The 21,376-nt window shown below is 45.2% G+C and overlaps 1 protein-coding gene across 1 annotated transcript in view; it reads left to right on the top strand.

Annotated features, from left to right (window-relative positions):
- ZFC3H1 (zinc finger C3H1-type containing) overlaps positions 1-21,376 on the top strand; it is a 1,590,362-nt gene that overhangs the window by 1,306,627 nt on the left and 262,359 nt on the right. The gene's annotated exons all lie outside the window — the stretch shown is intronic.

Here is a 21,376-nt window from a genome sequence, read left to right as displayed (position 1 = left end):
TGGCCTTTGGTAAGGCGATTCTTTATTCCGCCATCTGTTTGGGTACTCAATTCTTTTCCCTCCTCCATTTTCTGGTACTGCTTTGGGAGTCTGTCTAAGATGTGGAATACGTTGGAGGACACAATCCATGCGAAGAAAAAGTTACTTACCAACTGGTAACATTCTTTCGACTGGATGTTCCTCCAACGTATTCCACATCGCCCTCCCAGCCTGCCCCTCTGGAGATTCCTATGCGATTGCAGCTTACGTTTCCGCAAGGCTGTGTGCAGTCCAGCAGGCACGTTCTGTGTGAAAAAAGCATAAACTGAGGCTATGGGTGGCATGCGTCCTATTTATAACATCCGGTGACGTTGCCCTCGACTGAGGCCTTCGAGAGACATCGACCCGACGTCATCGATGCAGGGCGCCCTCTGCCAAAAAAGTTTCCGAAGTGCACAGCTGTGGACATTACATGTCAAAGATGTGGAATACGTTGTCGGACCATCCAGTCGAAAGAATGTTACCAGATGGTAAGTAACTTGTTCTTTTCGATGCATGTCTCCAGCTCCGAAAAGCAAGCGAAAATCTCTGCTACGGAGACTACACCTGGGACAAGGCCCCCAAGACGGTTTTGGCGCCCTCCGTTGGACTCCTGAGTAAAACCTAGATGTTAGAGGGTCTAAACACACCGCTCCCTCAGGTACTTCAACAATCTCGTCAAAAAGCCCCAAATCTGCTGCAGAGAAAATGATCTCATCACCTTCACGGTCTGTCAGACACCCATTCCTAATGTTTGAATCTTGGTGCAAGGCCCTAAATACATCTATCCGGCTGGCTCCGCACTGAGGGATCCACATAAACCACACATGTTGAAAAGGTCGATTTCGGCGAATGTTCCAGAAAAGACAGCACAGACATGGAATACCCTTCCCCTTTGTCCCAGAACCTAAAAAAGAAGATGCAACCATTAGGACAAGACACCTACAGAAACTCATTTTACACCACCAGAATCTGTAGGCACCTCAGGGCAATGGACTGCACAAAAGTATGAGGTAACCATTAATTAGACGGCATCCTTTGTGGAGTTTCTAGAAAAACACCTCATACAGCATAGAGTAACCGTTCAAGAGGAGATTCCTGCAGACCATGAACAGAACCAATTGGTTATCATGCGTATCCAAGGTTTGTAACAGAGTTAGAGGGTCCTTGGGAGCAACCCAAGGAAAAAGGTTTCCTCAGATGTATTCGCTGAGGATGACAGATATAGATGACTTTGCCCATCGTTGGAAATTTGTTTACAATGTCCTTCTTGAAAAAGTGGCACAATATTTTAAGATAGGCTTCCGATCAGAAGAGGACACAGAATTCTAGGACTGCTTCTGTAACGAAAGGAAAGAGGTCAGTCAGTCAGTACATCCCCTTACTGAAATCCATTAAAAGACATCTAGCCCCATCTTTAACATCTCCAGTGAAAACGAAATCAGTAAACCCTAGAGTTGAGAAAAAGTTTAGACCTGTCCCTACTGACCCCCTTTTTTATCAGGACTCCCTTGAAATTAGACTTCCTAGTTGTCGCCACAACATGGAAACGTGCAGGCACATCTTGATCTACTTCTGAAGCCCCTCCTGACAGAAAGAGAAAAAAACTCTTTGCCTTGGGCAAAAAAGTAGCCTCTTACACTGCATATCAAATGTGCATCGCCAACAGCACAGCCGTGATGGCTAGCTTTAACATGGCTCAGTGTGACCATGTAGAGGTGCTCACTGCTAATGTCCAGGAGCTCTTAAAGAGTGAAATGCTTAAAGCCTTGTCAGAAGGGAAACAGACAGCTAATTTACTTAAAAATATGAGAGACAGCTGATAAAGCAGGAAGAATAATTGCACAAGGCACTGTAGTAAAAAGACATGCATGGCTGAGGAACTCAGGCTTTTGAGTTGAGACTCAAGCTACATTCTTAAACATGCCGATTGAAAATTAGGTTCTATTCTTCAAAGAAGTTGTTCAAGCCCTGGAAACAGCGAAAAAAGACCACGAAACACTTGAAACACTCAATCAGATTTCCAACCGTCCTTTTGAACAGAGGGGAGCACAGTAACGCCGGCGTAGTTTTCATGGTCAAAGCTTTTCACGATCACTGGATCAGACAACTTAAGCCGCAGAGATGCACCCAATACAGGAATGGTTAGTGACAAAATTGTTGCAAAAAGAGGGAAATTGGGACGAGATAGTGGCCATATTGCAAACACTAGTGTCCGCCGTTCAGTGGTGGTCAAAAGAAAATCTGTTACAAGGAAAACATTTTTCTAGATCTGCTGATGGACATCACAATCACAACAGACACATCACTTTCAGGTTGGGGACCTCATTGTCTCTAACACACGGGCCAATGCATATGGCCACCCAAACTTGCAAGCACACATATTGTTAAGCAAAGTTAGAATTTTGAAATGTCGCCCTGGTCCCTATCCAGCGTATGATTTAAATAGGATGAGTATTTTGGCAATTTGCGAGGATGTTAGCTCTTTACAGGAGATCACATCATCAGATAGAAAACAGGTTGAGTTTGTCAATGACGGGATCTTACAGTAGTTAGAATTTGGTTGCAATCTAACAGGCTCGCATGGAAATATTTGCCCTTGGGTTCGTGCTGGCCCGTGATCCTGTCATTATGGATTCCAATGGTGAACAAATCATGGGTAGGTTGGCAAATCGATATGTGCCAGTACAGCAAAGTATATCCTTGCAAGAGAAACAAGATTGAACTGAACAAGCCTTACCCACTGAGTCACGGGGAAGTTCGGTTGGGCCCAATTAATAACTCGTAGGGAAAACAAACTTTCATGGTATTTGCCTAATTAGCTGGAATACGTGTGGGTTTTCACATCTTTTGGGCCCCAATGCTTCCTTTCTTGCAGATCATGTCATCTTGCAGGAGACCTGGCTATTGTTGAAACCAAAATGGCAGGATCACACCATCGTATTACAACCTGCTAAATCTGCTCGAGGTCGTCCTTCTGGCCTCATTATTGCGATTAAAAAACCATAAGAACTGGGACTTGTGTTTTTGGGCAGCTACTAATCACTACTTACTCATGGTCTAATTGTCTCTCCCTGGAAGTGTGATTGCGATTGTTAACATATACAGAAATCCGAGGGGAATCACTGACGATGAATTCTTCTCTGATTTAGCCGACCTAATTAACACTATCTGTCAGTCATCGGAAATAACAAATGTTATATTAACCGGAGATTTGAACTGTTGCCTCAGAATAATTCCAAGCCTAATCTGTCTTGTTTGAGATGGAGGTCGATGAGGAAAGAAAGGGTTTATCATGTGTAATGGGGCCTTAACTGGAGATACCCTTGCTAAAGTCACCTGGCAAAGGGGTTCCAGTAAATCTACAATTGATTATGCATTTGACTCCCGCACGTTCGAGGCGGCAACAAGCTTTAGGGTGATCACTCGGACCTTTAGCGATCATTAAATTCTAAATCTAGTTTGGTATGGACATCATTTGACAGCAGATCGCTCTTCCGAAACTTAAATCTATGATAGTTAATAATGCCAGGACACGTTTCACGTGGAACTTCCATGCATTAATCTCTTTTAGCAATATCTTGGAGAGTTCCGATCATGATAGCATGGCGACCAAGAGGGACTATACCTCCTATTTGCATTTATAGAAGACACAAGTACAAATGAGATCCACTATATATCACAAACACGCAAAAGCCACAGATTTAGCAAATGTCCTGACCGACTTCGGCCTCGCACAACATATCAAGGAGCCCACCCATATTAAGGGTCGCACTATCGACTGGGTTGCCGACATGAATTGTGCTCTCTACGATATCTCTGTATCCCCTAGCGCCTGGTCTGACCACCATATAATTTCATTCTCCGTTAACACAAGCCTTCCTGAAGACAAACATAACCTCGCCCCTCCCACGCACACACGGAACAAAAAAGACATCACTGCTGAGAAACTTCTACCACTCATCCTCCCTTTACTGAACGCGGCTTCTGAGTCTTGCTCTGACCCCACAGCTTTAGTAGACACCTATAACCGTGTTATGCTAAAAGCCCTCAATACTATCGCCCCTATCAAATTGCACAAACAAAAACCACGGACCCACCTGAATTCTTGGTTCACACCGCAATTACGCGACTTGCGCAAAGAAAAAAGAAAAGCCGATGCTATATGGAAAAGTGCGCCCTCCCTAGCCAACAAAAATAACCTTACGTCAGCCACCCTTGCCTACAAAGAAGCTATCCTCAATGCAAAAAAGGAAGTATACAATAAAAGGATCACCCAAGCCCCCTCCAACACCAAGGAACTATTTAAGATACTTAAGGAACTTGAGTCTCCAATTGCTCCTCTCGACGCATGTACCCCGGACACGGAATGGTGCTCAAATATTCAAAAAGCTTTGCTGGACAAAATTGCCATGCTCCAAGCTAAAATTAATGGGAAAAAAACAACCTTTTAGACTCAACCAGCACCACCCTGAACTACAAAATCCAGTTGCCTAAACACGACCTTAAACTATTCTGTTTCTCACCCCTTGCTATCAAGGAAGTAGAAAACATCATAACTAAGCTCAAGCCCTCCAACCGCCAAGGTGATGCCTGCCCTGCCGCCATCATTAAGAAGACCGCACCCGATCTCACCCCATTTATTACCACTTTCATAAATGCATCCTTTGAATCAGGCACTGTGCCCGACAACCTCAAGGATGCGTGGGTCATACCTTTAATTAAAAAACCTAATCTGGACCCCAGCAATCCTTTCAATTATAGGCCCATCACCACCGTGCCATATCTGCTCAAAATCCTAGATCGCGCAGCCTATCTCCAAATCCAGGAGTATCTCGAACGCAACAATCTACTAGGGCTTAGACAATCTGGTTTCCATCCCAGGCATGGCACTGAGACAGCGTTATTAGATCTAAAAACCCAAATCGAGGACCTGAAAGACGAGGGCAAACTGGCGCTCCTGCTCCTCCTTGATCTTTCAGCAGCCTTTGATTTGGTCGACCACCAAATCCTGTCACCATCTCAAAATTGCCGCCCACTTTTCTGACACAGCTACATCCTGGATCAGCTCATACCTTGCTAACAGAACCATAAGGGTTTTCTCCCCACTAGAGGCAGCCGATCCATCCCACGCCCGTGTGGAGTCCCTCAAGGATCCTGTGCATCTCCCACACTATATAACGTGTTTACTAAACCACTCTTTGATATCCTCGACTATCTGGGTGTCTCATACACTAATTATGCGGATGACACCCAGATACTCATCCATATCACTGGTGATTACGTAACCGACTCGAAATCTCTTAATACAGTCTACACCGTCATCCAGGCCTGGATGGCTAATCATGGGCTCTGCCTTAATGACGAAAAAACCGAGTTAATCATCCTTGGCTCACAAACTAAACTTACGAAACTCGACTCCAACTACAAGTCCTTTTCCATTGACGGGAATGATATCAAAGTTGCCAATGTCACCAAAACTCTAGGAATATACCTTGACTCCACCCTGTCCCTCACTCGACAAACTAATGCAGTTGTCTCTGCATCATCTTACACCTGCAAATTGATTACAGCCTGCAGGCCCCTCCTGACACCGGACAACTGCCTGATACTCGCTAGAACCCTCATCCTGTCTAAAATCGACTATTGTAACGCCCTTTACCTAGGGACCAGCCAAAGAAACCTGGACAAACTCCAGATCACACAAAACAACGCCATAAGGGCAGCACTCAACATACCTAGACGGAATCACATCTCCATTACTAGACGTAACATTCAGTGGTTACCTATCTCTCACCGCATATCACTCAAATCACTTGTGCTTACCCACAAGGCACAGAACAATGTAGCTCCTGCCTACCTAGCATCACGCTTCACGCAACACACAGCCACTAGACCATTGAGATCCGCCCAGGCTCACACACTGGACATCCCCAGCTTCAAGTTACGATCTGCTGGAGGGTCGAGGTTCCCTGTCCTTGCCGCCAAGCTTTGGAACTCCCTTCCCAATGTCCTAAGGAACATTCCACACTGCCACGCCTTTAAAGCCAAAACCAAACTATGGTTACTTGAACAAGATACCTCAGCAACCACCCCTGCATCCATCAGCTGCTAGTGCTGTTTTTGCACGGCTGACTGCACTCTGTGACTTGAACACACCTGTACTTATATTTGCTTAATGTGCGTAGGTCTGGTACCCTGTCGACCTTGCTGTAATATAAATTGACCTTGATGTAAATATAACTTGTAACTTGTAACTGCATACTGCTTTTACCCTCTACTGTAACCGGTAACCTTGACTTTGATGTTACTATAACCTGTAACTGTATACTGTTTTACCCCTCACTGTAACCTGTAACTTCCCCCAAACATACGCCCGCAAGCCTCTGGGCAAGGCGCGCAATCCAAATAAAATAAATACAAATACATGAATTTGACGCTGCAGTTCAGAGAAAAAAAATCCTTACTGCGTAAGCAGAAGCAAGTCGTTGCCACCTCTAACAGTACGAACAAGAGTCAAATGATAAGATCATTACACTCCCAATATAAAAACTGGCTTTGTTCCCATCGCATGGTTATGATGCAATCTGATGGAGAGGCTATGTTGCGTAGTATCGCCCAAAAGAATACTGCTCAAATATGATCTCATCAATATTGCAAACAGTGCTGCTCAGAAGCTAGTACAATTGAACGGAGTGAGCGAGAAAGACTTGGTGTCCTTTTTTTTACAAAGCTCAATGCAAAATCACCCTGCCAACAACAGGGTTCCATCAAGTTAGCACCAAACTTTGCGGGCTTACTTATACTAGAGGAGGATGATCTGTTTTTTATTAATAAACAACTCCGGGCCCAGATGGGCTATCCAATCTAACCTTCAAACAGAATACAATTCTCTGGGCAAAAATCCTGCATAGTATATCTAAACAAATAGTAGCAACCAATGTCATTCCATCCTCATGGCGCTCCTCAGTCATAGTTCCCATTTTTAAAAAGGGAGATCATTCACTTCCAAACAACTATAAATCTATTGCGCTATTGGATGCGCCCGCTAAATTGTTTTCGAAGTTCATTTTGAGAGATTTTAATAAATGGACACTTGACTATCATAAGAGACCCTTTTCAAACTGGGAAATTTATGACAGTGTGTGCTATTATTGAACATCATCGCTCCATTAATCGAATTTTTGTATTTGACCTTCATTGATCTGAGAGCAGCATTTGATTCAACCTCTAGAGAGCTTCTATTTCTGAAATTGCGTCAACAAGGGTGTCCCTTACATATGGTTTTCCTAATTGAAGCACTCCACACTGAAAACACCATACATGTGAGACTCCCATCTGATGGAAAACTATCTGATCCTATAGGGACGTATAGAGGGCTGAGGCAGGTTTGTACCCTGGCCTCGTCACTCTTCAATTTTTTTATATCAGATGAGGGAAGAGTATTCTTGAAGTATATTACTGAACCTCCTAGACTGACCAATAAGCCCATTTTGTTTGTTATGTATGCTGATTTAGTGTTATTTTCAAAGACATGGAAAGGCTTACAAAATGCCTTGGATGCTCTAGCAACTTACACTGATCAGAATCTTCCAACAATAAATTTAGAATTCATGAAGTCAATGCGATGGACTCTTAAGTGGTTTTCGACTTGAAACTGTCCTACATTATACATATCTAGGCTCTATGATCAGCAGTCAGGCAGGATCACTAGTATACCAACAGCTATTATGAGACAAGGTAACCACCTCAATTCATCAGGCCAAAATTATTCAAGCAAAGTATGGCAAATTTACCATATCTCTGGCTGTTACTTACTATTGCCAGAAGGTAACACCTATTTTGCTATATGCTTCAGAGACAAAACCTATATTGCTGAAGAAATTCTGGTCTAGCCTAGAGGGCAAATATTGGCGTGGACTTTTACAACTTCCTCAATCCACACCTGCAGTTTTGATTCTTAATGAGTTGGGGTTGGTTTCCTTGTTTGCCCGTTATATATGGAAGTTGGTAGCTTTATTTCAGAATTGTTTGACCTTTAAAACCTGCACCGTGTTGGGCATACTATCAGAGTTTGTCCTCTCAACTGACAAAATCATAATTAAGTGGCAAAAGCTAGTCATAAATGCCCTTGCGCTTGCAGATGTATTTGTTGGATCTCTTACAGAACCCTGTATGGGTAAAGACTAAATTATTCCAATGAGATTGGCTTGACACCAGGAAACAATGCAGCCATTATTGCGATTTCGACACAGAACTGTTTGCAATAAAAAAAATATGGTCAACCTGAGCTTTGTGTTGAAATCGCCATCAAAACCACATAGAAATGATTTCATTCGTTTGAGATTTAACTTGTGGCCGACAAGACAGGTGTTGGCTCGCCACAAACTAATTAAAATGTCTGAAAACTATTTTTTATTTTTGCCAAAAGGTGGAACAAGAAAAAACATTAAGTCACCTTTTTGACAGTGTGTTGCATTGGCTGACCAACGACCAACACATTTTAAATATCTTGTGGAGTTTTATAGGTTTCTTTCGCCAGTAGCTCTTTGGAAGATAATACATGCTGGTTTCTTTACACAAGCAAGAATAAGAGCACTTGCGTTCTTGCATGATCTGAAACTTAATGAGCGCAACCTATGCAAATAATATTGAATTGCAACGACATTATATACACATCGAAGAAAACAAAATGTAACTTTAATTGTAGGAATGACATTCCTGAATCAACAAAGTTAATGATTGTCCTTGCAATTGGGTTTATGTATGGTGTTTATTCCTTTTGCTATTGCTCTTGGTTTTTATTATATTTTATCATGTTTTGTTCCTATACATTTGCTGCTTCTTCTTTTTGTAAATTTTGAGCCAACGCTTGATCCTTTTTGTTTAAGAAACCTGTTAATGTTGAAATGGATTTAACCGTTTTGTCTTTTTTTAAATTCATTGTATTTTTTAATTCTAAGATTTATATGTTGTAAAGTTGATTTATATCAGCTAAAACATTGTTAAAAAAAACTTTAAAAAAAGATTGCAGTACCCTCTGGCAACACTACAAACAACTTTGACTACAGATATAGGCAACCCAACCTTTGGTATAAGCTTGTACTACGCAGTTTTGGTAGCGTGTTGAGCAGCAAGACTTGTCTCAAGAGTGGAAATGTCAACAGTAGTGGAGTTACGCAAAGATTCACAGTTATAGGTATTCACATAAACTTACACACAAGGTTTCTTGCATAAACAATTATTAATTTATCAGTTATAAAGCCTTCTTTAGAAGGGAGCAATAGAATAGTAACACACAAATACTCTTCAGTACTGTACACTCTTAGTTTCTGAATCGGACAAGACCCTTTTGGGATGGCCCACAGACACAACCTACACCCACAGGTGACTTCAATAACCAGGGTGCTGGGGACATTAATATCTTACTGTTGGCATTCAGAACTCTTAAAAGTTGGTAAAAGGCGAAGGTTATTAGAACACAAGAGACCACAAATGTTCCTAAGCAGGTAAGTACTTTAGATTATCTAAGGAGAGTCATAAAATTCAATAGGCTAAGCCAAAGTCAATGGGCAAAAGTCTTGGATAGGATGAAGCACTCCTGGCAAGTAAATGGAAAAGTATTTGCACAAGTTCTTAGGAGTCTTTGATGTAAAGCAAGCACTTCCACAGTAAGAGGTCAGATCTTAGTCTTGTTTTTACAGTACCTTAGTGAAGAAGAAAAGATGCAGCTGATGACTTCTGTTCCTGTGCAGCTCTGCAGATCTTGCTGTTCCTGGGCATCAGTCGGGGGACTCCTGCAATGCACTGGAACAGTTAAAACTAGCAAACGGCAAACTTCACTTGCAGTGGCTGTTTCGCGTTTCAGCTTCTCGTGACTACCTCAAATAGCAACAACATGATTCCTGGCTGTCAAGATAGACTGTCCTTGCTTCTGGGGTTCCGCACTCTGCTGAGGGGGCTCAGGCTTGGTCAGTCCTGCTTCCTGGGTGTCGGGATCTTCCAAAAGCTTTAGGCCAGCTTAAAAGCAACGCACACAATCTGGTTTTCCTCTCCATGGCTCTACGGTTTCCAGCAGCAACTCTGTGGAAATTCAACCATCTCCAAGATGGATGTCCGGTGGCTTACTTTGAAGTTGATTGATCCCACCAACTCAAAGGGAGAAGTCGTTCTTGCCGGGGCTTCTCTGTCGATACGAAGTTGGCACTGCAGCAGGTCTTCACCGGGCAAACCAACGGTCCAGGAGTTGCAGCAGGCGTTCTCTTCAAGCTCTTCTTCGGTTCCTTCGGCCAGTGGCCGACTCTACCTTCCAAGCAAAATGGCTCGCCTTTTATTCAGTTCTCTTCCATTCATTCTAGCCTAGCTGTTACTCACCCAGCAGGGTGGCTGTCCTTGCCGGACGGTCAGCCAGCCAATCACCACAGAGTGCATTTGGGTCTCCTAGGAGACTAAGCACAGGGAGTTTTGGGCACCTCCCTCACTTCCTGCCTAACTCAGACACTCTGGAGCCAGAGGCGGGTTTCACTCAGAAACCCTGCCAAAGACCAAACCTGGTTTGGCGTGCAGAGAAAATCTCTACAAGGACCTTTCCTCAAAGACTTGGTAAAAAAAGAAGCCCGGGTACCATTTTGAAAAAGATGGCTCCCGCGGTGACTTTACCGGAGGCTGCGAACAGCCGCGGTAAATGCAAACCATGGTAGTTCCAAACGAAACCACTGCCACCAGCCATTCAGTGAAGAAAGGGTAACATAAAAATGTTACATGAGTCTCTAGACACAGGGGGATACTAAGTAACCCCTCCAGCAGTCTATTGTAAGATAGGGTATGCTCGGTCTAGAAAGTTACAATGGTAAGTAAAGTCAATTTCACTTTACTGCTCTGGGAAACAGTAATTTATCCCAGAGAAGGTATTTAAACCTTGGGAAATCTGGAAGACTTCTCTGCGTCACTGCACTGAAGGTGCTGTGTGACACAATTGTAAAAGATGAGGCCTATGGAGTTTGTTCGACTCCATAATCCAAAAGAAATAAATGCAGAAAACGCACTGAATTGAAAAGTTCAAAGTCCCAAAGTGTAGCAAAAGAGCTGGAGGTCTCTAAGGTGGGAGGAATTGGCACATTTCTGAGAATTCTCCCCAACACTATATCAACACCCTATAATTGCTTGCAGTTCTCAGTGCTTCAAGCTTTCCAACAACTTTTAATTGTGAATAATGTGCTGGTCAGTACAGACAGGACAACAGCCATGTTTTAACAAACTGTGCTTGGTTCACTCCCTCACTGTGTCCACACTTGCACAGAATTTCTTGAACTGGTATCAGAAGGGGGGGGGGGGGAATACATTTCCAATCCCAACATTTTCCAGGGGAAGTCAACTTCCTATCAAACACGTAAACCAAGGCATCCGTCAAGCCTCTCAGCACGGGTGGGAATTACATCCAGACTTTCTACACCAGGTTTTCACACGTTTGGGGCAACCATACATAGATCTATTTGCCACAAAAGGAAAAGACCACATGCTTAAATTGCGCCTCCAGGTTCCCGCAATAGGGATCCAAGGGGAACGCTCTGAAACACTGAGGATCAGCTGGTCTGGGATATTTGCTTATGCTTTTCCTCCAACACCACTGTTAAGCAGGGTAATCCATAAGCTGCACCAGGAGAAAGTCATAATGATCTTAATAGCTCCCATGTGGGCTTGTCCAACTTTCATTTTTTCACACCACCTCAGAATGCCTATCTGCCCTCCACTGAAACTACCATGTCCTTACAACCTTTTAACACAGAATAGGGGATTAACCCCTCATCCCCAAACTTACAATTTAGCTGCTTGGCTCCTGAAGTCCTAGAGTTCGGTCACCTTAATTTACCTGCCAGAGGCATGGAAATTCTGAAGGAGGCTTGTAAACCAAACGCTAGATACTGAGATTAGAGAAACCCAAGTAACGAATACATTCAAAAAGAAATTAAAAATATTACTGTTTTGCTAAAACCCAGTCCGATGTGCACATAAAACAGTGTAGTACAGGAATTTCTATTTTTGTCTGTAACTTGTTTGCGCCCTTAGGCCTACGGGTAATCGGTTTGTGCGATAGAAATACAAAAGTAAACTACTGTTACTTTAACAAGTAGAAACAGTTTTTAGTACGGTGTAAAAAGTCAAACAACCCTATTGATTGATCTCAGTCACATATAGTACACTATTTGTTACACTTTGTTACATTTGGTTATCCCTCAGCTTACCATCCACACTGAATCTGTTGGCTGTCTTCATGGCCATCAGTCTGGCTTTAGAACCTCCAGAGGCACATGAACTGCTCTTCTCGACACCTGCAAAGACCTGCTCTCAAACCTGGACTCTAACTCTCCCCCTGGCCTTGTTCTTCTTGACCTCTCCTCTGCTTTCGATACAGTAAACCACAACATCCTTCGTGATACCCTGTGCATTACTGATCAGGTCCTGGTGTGGCTAGCATCCTTTCTCTCTGACTGGCCTTCCCAGGTGGAACTTGGGCCCTTTCTCTATACTATCTCTCTCACTACTTGTGGTGTCCCCCAGGGATCAAATCTATCCCCCTGGGTTGTCAATGTCTAATTGGCCTCCTTGGCCCACAAGATCTCTGCCTTCACCTCTAACTTTTGTTATGCGGATGACGCACAACTCTTACAGGCCGCCATTGGCCTCTTCCTCCGCCTCACTCATTCCTGGCTTTCTGCAATTCAGTCCTGGTCTGCTGCTAATGATCTTTGCCTTAATGCCAGTAAGACACAGATCGTCCTCATTGGGACCCCTGCTCCTGCTTTCCCACTTTCATTCTGGCCAGCCACCCTTGGTCCTTCGCCCTCAACCACTAGTGAGGCAAAACATATGGGGGTCATCTTCAACCCTACTCGCCTTCTCTTCTCACATCTCGGATATGTCCAAAAGTTCCCACTACCAGGTGCACCTCCTCAGCGGTGCAGCTGGTAGTACCTTTTCTCAATGTCCCCCAGAGGCTGACTGTCTGCAGAGCTCTGGTTATCTCCAGACTGGACTACTGCAACAGTCTTTTTCAATCTTCCAACTTCTACCCTCCGACCCCTTCTACTTATCCAGAACAGCAAGACGTATCCTTAGCCTCAAGCCCAGGGACTGCATGGCTCTGTCGCTGAAGTGTCTCCACTGGCTCTCTGTGGCTGCAAGGATCAAGTTGAAGTCCCTCTGCATTGTCCACAAGGCTTTCTGGTGCCGGTGCCCTTATTATCTGCAACACACTCCTCCTAAATACTCTCCTTCCAGAGTCCTCCGCTCCGCCTCCTCCAGCTCTCTGCGGATAAGCCGTTTTTGCAAACAGAGATTCGGAGGTAGATCCTTATCCCTCTGCAGGTGCCTCCCTCTGGAACAGCCTCACTGCCTCTCTCCATCTTGAGCCGTGCCTCGTTAAGTTCCGAAAAATCCTTAAGACCTTCCTCTTTCTCTCTCCATCTACCCTGCTAACCACCTTTCTCTTCTCTCCTGCTTCCCTCCCTTTTCTCTTCCCCAACCTGCTCAGTTCGATAACTGGTCACCTAGTACACCTCCAGAGCCTCACAGGTCCCAGCCTCCCCTGCCAGTCCTGTAGTTGCCTCCAGGCCTCTGAACTCTGCTTTGCATTGCCTCACTTGAAATACGTTCCATGGGAGTGGCAACCACTGTGCACTTAACCCAAGCCTCTGCTTTCTGCGCACTTGCAAGACCTTGAATGTACTAGGCCTAGCAGATTTGTCTGTCCTGTTCCTCCCGGTCTCCCCTCCCTAGCTTGGTTGTGCCTGATACTCATGCATAGGCACATTGATGACCAAACTTTTGTTTCTGTACGTCCTTCTCCTCTCCCCACTCTTAATCACGCACTTATACCAGTACAAATGCCTCTGGACTAGTATACTAGTGATTGTTAGATCATTTGGTATCTTCAAGGCCTAAGAATGATAACTTTTTCCCCCCCTTGTTCCCTTCCTGCCTTGTAGTGCTTTGAAGCACTTCACTTGTTTATATGCGCTTTTAAAAAAAAAAAACAATTACACTTAACGGACTCTGGTCTCGTGTTCAGCTAAATTAAAAGTCCACCTCTCAGCTCTTTCTACTCATACCACATCTCAACGGACACAAAAAGGTAAGTACGCCTACAAACCCTCATTCCATCAGCTTAATATATCTGACAACAACATGGGGATGGAATGAAGGTAAGATTCAACCAGATTTATTTTATTTCATTTTTAGTTATAGCTGCATTCCGCCGTCTTTAGCACAGCCAATAAAACATCAGGAGGCCATGCTGGAGTGGGTCTGCCCTCTTGTAATGTCTTTATTATGGAACATTAATTTTTGGTCCTATTCAGCCTTTGCCTTATATATGGGTGTTTTTACTGTAGAAACCTGTTTTCATTGGGGCCACCAGAATGATAGGTTGCCTCACGTGAATATTGGGCTGCAGATTCGCGGGCCCCTGCATTATTTTTATGGTGGAGACCATTCCATCCCCATGATGTTGTCTTACATACCACATCTCAAAGCATAATCTCTTGACGGAGAATACCAGTTGTTAAAGCCTTCATGCAAGGAGTCAAACATCTGTACCCGCCAATGGCAAATCCACCACCTGGTTGTTATTTAAACATTTGTCTTAAGCAAGCTCATGGGTCACCCTTTTGAGGCAATGGGTAAAGCATGCCTAAAGGATATCACTCATAAGTTGCCTTTCTCAAAGCAATGACATCTATTCAGAGAGTTAGTGAAGTTCAGGCATTTTCTGTGACAGAACCCTTTGTCCCAATACAGCAGAAGGTTGTTTTAAGAACGCATCCACGGTTTTTACCTAAATACAGGTGTACTTTTCATGTAACTCAATCAATTGAGCTACCTGTTTTCTTTCCAAGCCCACATAATGCAGGGGAGACAGCACTCCACATGCTGGATGTTCCACCTAGACAGAACTAAACCACTCAGGAAGTCTGAACAATGTTTCATTAGCAGCCGAAAGAGAAAGGGACCCTGTCTCAAAGGCTATTTCCAGATGGATTGTAAGGTGCATCCTGCACTGTTAAGCATTGTGAAGAAGGACACTGCCTTTTACTCCTAGACCTGACTCCACATGGGGAACAGAGGCTATGTTAGCCTTTTGCTAACGTTCCACTAGATGCACTATGCAAGACTGCCACATGTAGGTCTGTATACACGTTCATAGATTATTGAATAGACACGCATTGCTTAGACATTTGTCTTAGGTCCTTTCATCAACCCATCACCACCTTCTGGTACTACTTGCTAGTCTATGCAAAGCATGCAATTCTAAGCAGATCCACAAGTCTAAGAAGACCAATATTGCATACCTATGATAGTCTTTCCGATGGTTGCATCTGCTCAGATTCACATGCGCCCTCCCAGGGTTGGGAATAGAATCAACATAGACAACATGAATGTTTTCACATACAAACTCCCTTTAAGTACTTCAGGCAACCTCAGGTCGGTGGGGGTGGGGGGAATAACAATCTGAGGACCTTGATGCATGAGGGATCCTAGGTGCTGTACATGTCACAGTAGGGCTATTATTACAGTAACGCCCAGTCGAAGAACCTTTTCGAAATCGAAAGTTCATCTTGTCATACTGTGCACCAAACACTAGATGATATTATATTTATTTGTATCACGCTCATGCACAAGTGTTTCAGAGCGTGTCGAGGCGAGGTAGGGGAAACCAGGGAGGACAAAACAACGATCTTACTAGGCCCAGTGACATTGCGAACACGCAAGTGCAGGGGAGAGGGAAGGAGGAAAGTGCAAGGGAGAGGTGTAAAGTACTGAGCAAGGAAAAAAACGGATAGTGCAGCCAGCAAGGTGGCAAGTGCTAGGTTTAAAGCGCAGACAAAGGGTATCTGATAAGTGCAAGTAGGGCGACAGTAGGGTTACAGATAGACCCAAGTGTAGGGGTTGCCAGGAAGCTGTGCAGGTGTGTGGCAGAGACCTGGGCCCGAAATCGGAGGATAACCAGGCACACTGTCCCAGAGCAGGCAGATCAGCAGGGCAGAGTAAGAGCAAAGAGGAAGGTCTTGAGGTGCTTCCGGAACCAGAGATGGTTCTCCTCCAGTTTCAGAGTGGCAGGGAGGCTGTTCCAGTGGTAGGCCCCAGCCGAGGAAAGCTATCTACCACCAACTCATTGCTTGGAGAAGCGACTGACCCTGAGGGAGCTGGAGGTAGAGGAGCGAAGGGCGTGAATGGGAAGGTATTTACAGAAGGAGAGTTGAAGGTATTTTAGACGCAGGCCCCAGAAAGCCTTGTGGACAATGTAAAGGGTCTTGAATTTAATCCTTGCAGCCACTGGGAGCCAATGCAGAGATTTCAGGGATTGAGGAAAAAAGTCTCGCAGTCCTGTTCTGGATGAGTTGCAGAGGGTGGAGAGTAGAAGCAGGCAGATTTAGAATGAGGCTGTTAAAATAGTCCAGCCTGGAGAGAACCAGAGCTCTAGAGACAGTAAGCTTCTGGCGGAAGGAGAGGAAAGGAAGAATACCTCTGAGGCGCAGTTGGTAGTTTGATGTCTTAGAGACATCAGAGAATTAAGGAAAAAGGAGTGTGGAGTCGAAGAGGACCTCAAGGTTCTTGGCCTCGCAGTTGGGAGCAGGAAGAGGGCCATGGGAGGCAGGCCACAGAGTGTCAGGAAAGGAGAGTCCATGTTTGCCAATGAGAATCTAAGTCTTACTGGCATTAAGGCAGAAATCATTGGCGGCACACCACTCCTGGATAGCAGACAATCAGAGATGAGGGAAGGCGAAGAGGTGGCAGAGGGAAGCCTGAAAACGAGCTGTCATTTGCATGGTACTAAAATTTTGAGCAGAGCGGCAATGTGGTGGGCGAGGGGTGCAAGGTATTGGTTGGACCCCAGGGGAACACCACAGGTAGAGAGTGAGATAGATGAAAGGAAGGAACCAATTTGGACCTGGGAGTGTCGAACAGGGAGGAAAGAGGTCAGCCAGGCTCCGGGCCTGATCGTTGATACCAAGGTTATCACAAAGCCGTTTGAGCAGGATGGCATGGTTGGTTGACCATGTCAAAGGCAGAAGAGAGATTGAGTAGGATGAATATAGAAGGGATGTTACAGTCAAGGTTGGAGAGCAGGTCTTCACGGATGTTCAGGGGAGCACTTTCCGTGCTTCTGGCAGCTCTAAAGCCAAACTGATGGTCGTGGAGGCAACCAACAGTATCCATGTGAAGATTAAGCTGGGAGATGGCCAGCTTTTCCAGGATTTTTCCCAGGAAAGTAGTGATGGAGATCGGGTGATAGTTAGCCGGGCATGAGGGGTTGGCTGAGGGATTCTTGAAGAGGGTCCACAAGAGTGCTTCAGAGGGGATGAGAAGGTTCCTGGGGCAAAGTAGAGGTTGCAGAAGTCGGCCAGGGCAGGAGCCATGGTGTCAATGTGGCTCTTGATGGTTTTAAATGAACAGGGAAGAAACTGTTTTGACAACTTTCATACATCTCACTGGTCTAGAAACCTTGTCAGGGGAGAAAGAGGAAAGGAAGAGAAAGCTGTGGGGTGGGGTGCTGCTGCAGGAGGGTCAGAGTTAGCAGATAGAGAAGGGGGAAGAGGAGGAGAGGGCGGACAGGTTGTACAGGTTGTCCTGGTTTTTAGAGATGAAATGAGGCAAGGGCCGTGCAAAGGGCCTGCGAGGCAACGGGAGAGGTAGAGACTGCAGGAGGTTGGCCAGTTCCTTACTGATTTTAGAGTTCGGCAGAGTTGTTAGATGCCGCTGAGATGCGGGCTCTCTTCTTAGTTTGGACAAGGAGCCGGTATTGCCTTAGGAGCAGACGGCAGGCCAGTTTGTCAGAGGATTTACAAAAAGCCCACCATTTCCTCGCAGCCACCCTACACTTGCATTTAAGGGTAGCTAGGTCGGAGTCATACCAAGAGTTGCACTTGGCTTTGGGCTTCAAGCGGATCCTCATGACGGGGCAAGAACATCCACAGTGTCAGAGATGGAAGAGTAGAGTATGGAGAGGGCTGTGTCGGCATGTGGATCAGCCAGAGCAGTAGGATGGGGTAGAGTAAGTGGCGGCGAAAGCCTCAACTGACACATGTTTCATGGGTCCGATGACCGAGAAGGTAGCTGGCAGGGATGGAATTGGCTTGGCCTGAGGGGTGGAGAGGGAGGAAAGGAGGGAGTAATCACTCCAGGAGAGAGGAGTGGTCTGAGGGGTGGAGAGGGGGAGGTCAGAGGAGAGGAGAACATCTAGCAAGTGCCCTGCGGAGTGGGTCGGGCCAGAGGGGAGAATAGAGAGAGAATCGCAGAGGTCATGAGTCCAGAGGAGTAACCAGGAGTATCCAGATGAATATTGAGGTCACCAAGAAGGAGGAGTTGAGTGGTTGAGGCCAGGAGGGAGCAGAGGTCCGCCCACTCGGAGAGGAAGGAGGTGATCTGACCAGGAGGCAGATGGATAGTAGCCATGGTAAGGGAGTGACCAGGAGAGGAGGAGAGCCTGCAGACAAGACATTCAAAAGAGAAGTAGGTCTGCATAGGAATGAGAGGCAGGAATCCACTCCGGGGATTTGGGGCTACACCCCCTCCGGTCCGGGTAGATATGGGTGCTCTTGTAGCCGTCAGGGAGTAGAGTGTCTAAACTTGTGAAAGAGCTGGCCGTGAACCATATCTCTGAGACCGAGGACATCGAGGTTGTGTTCTTCCCGGAGGCAGCAGATGTCAGGAGTGTTTGACGGCAGAATGATAGTTGAGAGTAGCAATATGGAGAAAGTTACCAGCCTTGAAGGACTTCCGGTACAGATCAGAGGTACGCCCAGCGGAGGTGTGGAAGGAGTCGTAGGCGGAACCCGCGGGAGAGGGCATGGTAGCCAAGGGGAGGGGCAGCAGAGGGGGAGGCAAGGGAGAGGGTAAGAGAGCAAGAGATGAAAGGAAATTGCTGAGGTGTGGGAAGCATCTGTCAGAGGAGGAGTTTGGCCTGAGGGCCTTGGACCAAGTCCGGTGCAATTTGGGTACACACTAATGATGAACTTGGCCGAGCCGAAGGGGGGGAGGAGGGCCTCACAACAGGGGCCACCATTAATGGGAGAAGAGGCGAAAGGAGAGAGCACTGATACCATATGAATAGTCCATAAATCTGGTGAGGGAACGACAGAGGATGTCGGTGATAGTCTGTCTAGAGGAAGCACTGGTATAAATGTCAGCGATAGGGAGACCAGGGTTAGAAATCAAGATATCCTTTTTGAACTTCTTCCTGCCAAACTGGTGAGAAGGGAAGGATAGTTGCAGAAACAGCAAAGATAGGAGAAACATAGTGCCATGGGTGAAATAGAGAGAGGGGGGGGGGCAGGGGAACAGAAAGAGGATAGGAACAGCAGGGCAGAGTAGCACGCTGCAGTCACTTTGCCAACCAAGTTAACGAGAAAGCAAACTGTGGAACCAAAAGGGCACAGCAAAATATCAAATTGACAATAGCAATTGAAAAACAGGCTACATTCAAATTGGCAATAGCTGGTGAAAAACAGGCTAAATTCAAATTGTCAGCAGAAGGTGTAAGTCAAAGTGCAGTCCCAAGCTATGATGGTGAGAGATCAGGTGGGGTGGAGAAAGGGACGGACAATCGGGAGGGGCGGGATTGAGAGTGACTGGTAAAAAGGTGACTAACCCATGGTGGTGGAAGAGAAAATGTCACAGTAGTTCAGACTCCACTGTACAGTGTGTGAGCAACATCTTCAGTGCTTCGTGAGGTGGATGCTGAAGATCCTCACAGCGGACAGGGAGCAGAAAGGGGCCTTAGAATGGGCCTTTGAGCAGGGGGCCAGCTAAAGCCTATGCAAAGTGTTAATCGAAGCAGGCAGATACGAGTGTCAGAAATACTATTACAGGTATGTAATATCTTGTCATATTGACGGAGATAACTACATTGTGGCGTCTCCCAATAAAGACCCTCTACATGGTACTTTTCCAACAGGGGATCATTACCAAAAGACAGCCCTGCTTGAAGTGCTGCTGAACATTTTGACATGAAAGCTCATAAGTGTGATAAAGACATTGATTTTATACTGAACATGTTAGAAACCAATCAGGTTTCCCACGCCATCAAAATATTAATTTCAATGAAGAAGCATGTTTCATATTCAAGCTAACCGGTCTCTACAAAGCTGGTAAAACCCTAAATTGAGAAAAAATATAACCCTTCCCCTTGTGACCGAATGTACATTAAAGGCCCCCAAGCTCCACATGCTCTTGCCGTTACAACAGCCAGGAAATGGCTGATGCACCCCTTTAACGTACAGGATATTCCCGATAAACTGTGTGAATTTGCTCTTTTGGCTGAAAAGCTGCAACATCCAAGTGGACCGACATGGACACTCTAGTTATGAATGATATTCTAGTTGAGCATCAACCCCCCGTACCCCTTTCAACCGATCTCGCACAAGGGGAACAAACTTCAAATTCAGTTAAAAAATAATACACTAGATGATACAGAGCCAACAGGCAGACTGGTAGCTGGGCAGTTGTTATAAAATGTCATATCTTGCTAAGGAGAGCAGGGTTAAAGATGGAAAACCAAGCCACCTTACTAGAAAAAAACCTGCTGAGGCATCACTACTTTTTGTGATGGCAGCAGACGATTCACAAGAGAGGGTGAAAAATACCATGATATCCTTAAATTCTTAGGGGCAGGTTTGCAGTAGAAATGACCAACAGAGGGGCACCTCTGCAAATTACCAATCCTTTCAAATCGGGCCTTGTGGGCAAACCTCTGACACCCTAGTCCGTTAGCTAGCAGCGGGTGGTTTGCAGGGCTGCAGTTGCATCCATTCAGCTACCCCTTAGCATCATGTCAACACTACAGGGCCATAGGGCACGAGGTCAAACCCCAAGAGGGGCGGCTATCGCAAAACAGTGACATCCAGGCCCCCATCCCAGGTTTTTCCAGTAGTGGGAAGAATAACTTATTTCAGCCATGCATGAAAGGGGATTAAATCCGACAAGTGGTCGATGCATTAAGCTCATGAACAAACCAAGCCACCACCTGTTAGGAAAGATTTTCTTTTTGCAACTTATATACCATATACAGAGACGACCAGATCACACATCAATATCAAACTTGAGCTCCACCTGAGTTTAAAGTATGTATATTTTGTTTGTTTATTGGTTAAAAAAGGACTTTTTTTAACCTTAATACAAAAGGAAAGAAGTAAAACATTCACGCAATATAAACATCAAACAATGCATTAAACATCTTAACAAATCGAAGAAAGAAAAATGTGTGCTTCAATTTCATAGATAATAAAATTCCTGATCTTTAAGAAGGGAGAAAAGAAAATACATTATACTTCAAGACCTGTACCCGCCAGATCTAAGGAAT

Source organism: Ambystoma mexicanum, chromosome 12, assembly GCF_040938575.1.
Source record: "Ambystoma mexicanum isolate Mex_15411 chromosome 12, UKY_AmexF1_1, whole genome shotgun sequence".
Taxonomy (NCBI): domain Eukaryota; kingdom Metazoa; phylum Chordata; class Amphibia; order Caudata; family Ambystomatidae; genus Ambystoma; species Ambystoma mexicanum.
Note: the sequence above shows the minus strand (reverse complement) of the source record. Positions and strands in the feature narration are given on the sequence as shown.